This window comes from Microtus oregoni, unplaced genomic scaffold, assembly GCF_018167655.1.
Source record: "Microtus oregoni isolate MIOR12 unplaced genomic scaffold, Mior012 000091F_ref0000469, whole genome shotgun sequence".
NCBI classification, from domain to species: domain Eukaryota; kingdom Metazoa; phylum Chordata; class Mammalia; order Rodentia; family Cricetidae; genus Microtus; species Microtus oregoni.
This window is the reverse complement of record NW_024544600.1, coordinates 4,305,711-4,311,231: the sequence shown is the minus strand read 5'-3', so window position 1 is coordinate 4,311,231 and position 5,521 is coordinate 4,305,711. Positions and strand designations below refer to the sequence as shown.

At 40.3% G+C, this 5,521-nt stretch overlaps 1 non-coding gene across 1 annotated transcript; it reads left to right on the top strand.

Annotated features, from left to right (window-relative positions):
* Positions 1-2,173: 2,173 nt before the first annotated feature.
* Positions 2,174-2,280, top strand: LOC121442518. Its single transcript, XR_005973560.1, has one exon. It is a non-coding gene; the product is annotated as a U6 spliceosomal RNA (small nuclear RNA).
* Positions 2,281-5,521: the final 3,241 nt, after the last annotated feature.

Genomic DNA, 5,521 nt, shown 5'->3' with positions numbered 1-5,521 from the left:
AGTATAATGCAGCAGAAACAAGTCCCAGTGCCTTTATCAATGGCTTTTTGGGACCCTAGTCTATTTGTCTATTTGGATGCAAAGCTTCCTAGGACTGGATGTGGTGGGGGGTGGACTTCCCACAGGGCAGGGTTTCCTGCCCTCTCTTAAGGAGGGAGAGGGAGGGAGGAGGGAAAGTGGGGGAGCGGGAGGGGAATGGGGGGAGGGGAAGAAGTGTAAATTTTTTGAATGGAAAAATAAAAAAAAGTATAATGGCAAAACTAACTGGTTCAATAATAGGAAGTACACTAGTATTTTTTTTTTAAGATGCATTTTGTTTTTGCTTGCATGTATATCTGTGTGGGAGTATCAGGAGTTAAAGCAATTGTGAGCTGCCATGTAGATACCGGGAATTGAACCTGGGTCCTCTGGGAGAGTAGTCAGTGCTCTTAACCACTGAACCATCTCTCCAGCCCTAGTACACTAGTTCTTAGGAAGAAAAAAAATGGTAATGAAGACAAAAGTAAATAAAATGGCTTAGTAAGTTGCCCTCCCCATCAGCCAAGTGGTGGTGAAACATAATCCCAGCACTTGGGAATTAAAAAAAAAAAAAAGACAAAAGAATAAAAGAAACCCAAGTGACTAGAGATTCATTTTAAAAAAGTCAAGTTTTCTTTAAATCCAGTGCTTTTTCTGCACCAAAAGAAAAGTACCTGAAAGTAGAAGTCATAAAATACCTACATTTTTTTTTTTGGTGGGGGGAAGGGAGCTTGTTTTTGGCTTTTCAAAACAGACTGGGGGGCTGGAGAGATGGCTCAGTGGTTAAGAGCACTGACTGCTCTTCCAGAGGTCCTGAGTTCAATTCCCAGCAACCACCTGGTGGCTCACAGCCATCTATAATTAGACCTGGTGCTCCCTTCTGGCTTGTGGGCACACATGGAAGGAATGCTGTACACACAAACACACACACACACACACAAACTCACAAAACAGACTGGGTAGCCCTGACTGGCCTGGAGCTCAGAGGTCCGCCTACTGGGAGTGCTGGGATTAAAGGAGTCGCCACTGTGCCCCAGTCATGTTGGAATTGATAGGTCTCGCTGTGATTCACATGATTGTGGCCTTCATACATTGGTTTCCTGTAGATGCCCTCGCACTAGATGATATCCTATGCAGTCAAATTCGGAACATGCTTCTGAGCTCCCGATTCAAGTGTTTGAACTGTGTTGTAAACTTAGGAAGATAAATGTTGCAGTACTTTAAAATAAATAATTTCTCTCTTTTAACAAGGTAGGGTACAGTAGGCTCTCGATCTAACGGCTAATTACTGATTTGACCAATGTAGCACCATAGGTAGCAGCAATGCTGCATCCCCTCACTGCGACACTCACTCCTTATTTTGGTTTATTTTTACTGCAGGTTGACCCCTCCACTCAGTGCCCTACCACTGAGTTACATCCTTGACCTTGAACAAAACAAAACCAACTTCTCATCCACATTTTCAAGATTAGCCTTTAACTGGAGATGCTCTTTTCGGCCTCCTGAGTAGCTAAGCTTACAGGATAGGAGGCTAGGCCTGGCTAGAACACTTTTAAAAGTCCTAGGTAACTGAGAAGTTTCTCTACTGTAGGCTGTTTACAGATGTGTAGGCACTTCAGTGAACAGCGTTAGCTAACCTCAGTAAACAACTAGCATCAACTGCCATTTTAGCAATAAAATCAAGGGTTTTTTAAAAAATTATTTCTACTTTATATGCACATTTGTGTGAAGGTGTCAGGTCTCCTGGAACTGGAGTTATGAACAGTTGTGAGCTGCTGGTGTGGGTGCTGGGACTTGAACCCAGGTCCCCTGGAAGAGCATCCCGTACTCTCAATTGTTGAGCCATCTCTAACCTCCTAAAATCAAGTTCTTATTTCTAATGTAATTATATATTAAGAGATAAATTAGTGACCTAACTGAGGTTCCAGCACTTGAAACCGTAGAGATGGTTCAGCAATAAGAGTACTGGCTGCTCTTACAGAGGACCTGGGTTCAATTCCCAGCACCCACATGGCAGCTCACAGCCTTCTGTACCTTAAGTTGCAGGGGATCCAACTAATTTTTCTGGCCTCCATAGGAACCATAGGAACTTATGTGATGCACACACATACATGAAGGCAAACACTCATAGAATAAAAGTAAATCTTTAAAAAAAGTGCTCGCTTCGGGAGCGCGTATACTAAAATTGGAACGATACGGAGACGATTAGCATGGCCCCTGGGCAAGGATGACACGCAAATTCGTGAAGCAGAAAAAATTAACTGGGCAGTGGTGTTGCCTTCCTTTAATCCCAGCACTCGGGAGGCAGAGGCAGGTGGATCTCTGTGAGTTCAAGGCCAGCCTGGTCCACAGAGCAAGTTCCAGGACTGGCTCCGTAGCTACAGAGAAACTCTGTCTGGAAAAAAACAAAAATTAAATAATAAATAAATTCCAGTATTTGGGAGGTAAAGGCAGGAGATTCAGGAATTGAAGGGTGCCCTTGAGTACATAGGACATTGAAGCCATCCTAGGCTACATGTGACCCATCTCACCTGCAATTAATCATTTTCTATTTGGTTGTTTTCAGTGTAAGTGAAAAGAGCATAATGTAAGTAGGTTATCTTGGACATGCAGCCCTGTTGAACCATCACTTACTCAGACAAAGTGGACTCTAGCTTTGGAGAGCTGCAAATGAGAGCCACCTAGCCAGACAACATCCAGAGTTGTGGCAGAGAAATGATTTCAGTTCTAGACAGTCAGGTTTTAGTACAGTTTGTTTTGAAGCGGTAGAAAATTGGCATCATTTCCTGTGAACCTTTCTGGGTAGACTGCTAGATCTGCCCAAATTGTGTCTTCCTGTACCTTGTCTATTTAAGAACTTCGATTCCTGTTTTGTTTTTTTAAATTTGTTTCTCTTTATTCCCATTGATGGTGTTCTTTTCTGTATTCTTGATTATTTCCTATTGCTAACTAATTCCAAGCCTTCAGTTTCTTTTAGTCCATGCAACACCCATCTGAAAGAATGTGTATGACATTTACTTAGGGTTGGACATATAGCTCCTCCTCGTCAAGATACAAACCAGGCAGGAGGCTCAGGAGTTCAAGGTTACTCTATTACATAGCAGTGGTGGTCAGGCTGTTTTACATGAAACCCTGTCTTTTAAAAAAAGTTGTTGTTGTTTTTTGTTTTGGTTTTTTGGTTTTTTTTTTTTTTTTGAGACAGGGTCTCACTTTGTAGCCTTGGGAACTCACAGAGAAGGCCTGCTTCTGCCTCCCAGTACTGGGTTTAAAAGTGTGCACCAAGGAGCCCAACACCTAATAGATTTTCTTTTTTTTTTCCAAGACAAGGTTTCTCTGTGTAACAATCCTAGCTGTCCTGTAGGCTAGGTTTGTCTTGAACTCACAGAAATCCACCTGCCTCTGCCTCCCAAATGGTGGGATTAAAGGCGTGGGCGCTGCCGCTGCTGCCACCACCACCCAGCTCCCAGTAGCTTTTTTTTTTTCTTTTTCTTCTTTTTTCCCAGTAGGTTTTCTTAAGGCAAAGTGCTTTTATCACGTTTCTTTGCATTGCAAATAATTACTGTGGGGAAGTGGAAGCTTTGGCTAGGCTGTAGAAACAAAAAAAACCAGAAAAACAAAAAAAAAAAGGTTAAAGAAAATAAAGACCTAAAAAGAAATCCAATAAAAATCACTTTAGATGATATTAATTTTAACAAGTTATTTTTACCAGTAAGATACATTTCAAGACAAGAAAGAAGAAATAATTGCAAGTTTATTTCCTTAGATCTAATCTTGAACTTTCCCCACAGGCTTTATACCTAAAGAGTTTTAAAATTATTGGCATATATTTTCAGTGCTATAAAAATTCAGTATTTCATGTGATAATTTGAGAATATTTGAAAAATAAGTGGCTTTTAAAGTATGAATGTTTTGCCTGCATGTTTCTGTACCACATGTGTACCTAGTGCCCTTAGGCACTTCAGGACTAGAGCTACAGAAGGTTGTGAGCCACCATGTTGATGCTGGAAATTGAACAACCAGTGCTCTTAACCACTAAGCTATCTCTCCAGCCAATGGGTGTTTAGTTTTGTTTTGAGACAGGGTATTGCATATAACTCAGATTATCCTGGACTTTTCTTGCTTCTACTCCTAGGTGTTGGGATTACAAGTCCCATCACACCAGGACTTGAAAGTAATTTTATGTTTGAAAGGCTCGTGTTTATTTTGCATAATATAATAACTATCTATCTATCTATCTATCTATCATCTATCTATTTATCCATCATCTATCAATCATCTATCTATTTATCCATCATCAATCAATCATCTATCTATCAATCATCTATCTATCTATCTATCTATCATCTATCTATCATCTATCTATCTATCTATCTATCTATCTATCTATCTATCTATCTATCTATCTATCTGTGTGTGCATGCAAACACCTCAGTGTGCATGTGGAAGTCAGAGGACAACTTGTCAGAACATTTTCTTTTTTAAAAAAATTATTTATTTATTTATTATGTATACAATATTCTGTCTATGTGTATGCCTGCAGGCCAGAAGAGGGCACCAGACCCCATTACAAATGGCTGTGAGCCACCATGTGGTTTCTGGGAATTGAACTCAGGACCTTTGGAAGAGCAGGCAATGCTCTTAACCTCTGAGCCATCTCTCCAGCCCAGAACATTTTCTTCTTCAACCATGTGGGTTCTGGAACTCTGACTCAGGCTGTCAGGCTTGGCAGCAGGAGTCATCTCTTACTGAGGCCCTTACAGTTCTGGCTGTCAATCATTTTCCTTCATGGCATTGATGGGTGTGATGGGATGAAATAAAAACTCCTCTTAAGGTGAAGACGTTTTTTGATTTTACTTTAAAATATTTCCTGTATTTAAAAATGAAAAAAATAGCAAAACTATATGGATAGCACACATCTATAGTCTAATTGGATAACAAATGGAGGAGGGGGAGTTGTAACCCAAGGCTCTGTGTTAAGTAAATAGACTTAATATGATCACTTTTTCCTCTTGACTATATCTTGAGTTTATCGCTCTTAGTGGGATTAACTTGTAAATTTTTTAGATTATTTCTTACTTTTTTATTTTTTGGTTTCAAGACAAGAGTTTCTCTGTATAGCCCTAACTGTCCTGGAACTCATTCTGTAGACCGGGCTGACCTTGAACTCTGAAATTCTCCTGTTTCTGTCTTCCAAGTGCTGGGATTAAAGGCATGCGCCACCACCACCCAGTAACTTGTGAAATTCTTAAAATCTAGAGTTTATGAAATGGTTTTGCTATCTAAACAGTACCAGGAACTAATTACAATTTTTCATGATTTCTAATCTTTCCAATACTATCTATACTATCTAAATGGATATGCATAGGTGGGGGCCGCGCATTCATCCGGACCCGAATAACCACACAGAAACCATATTAATTACAACAGTTTGGCCACTAGCTTTTTATTAACTGATTGGGAAGTCCAATCACATTTTGTTTAGGGTGTGTCCCCCTGAGGCCAA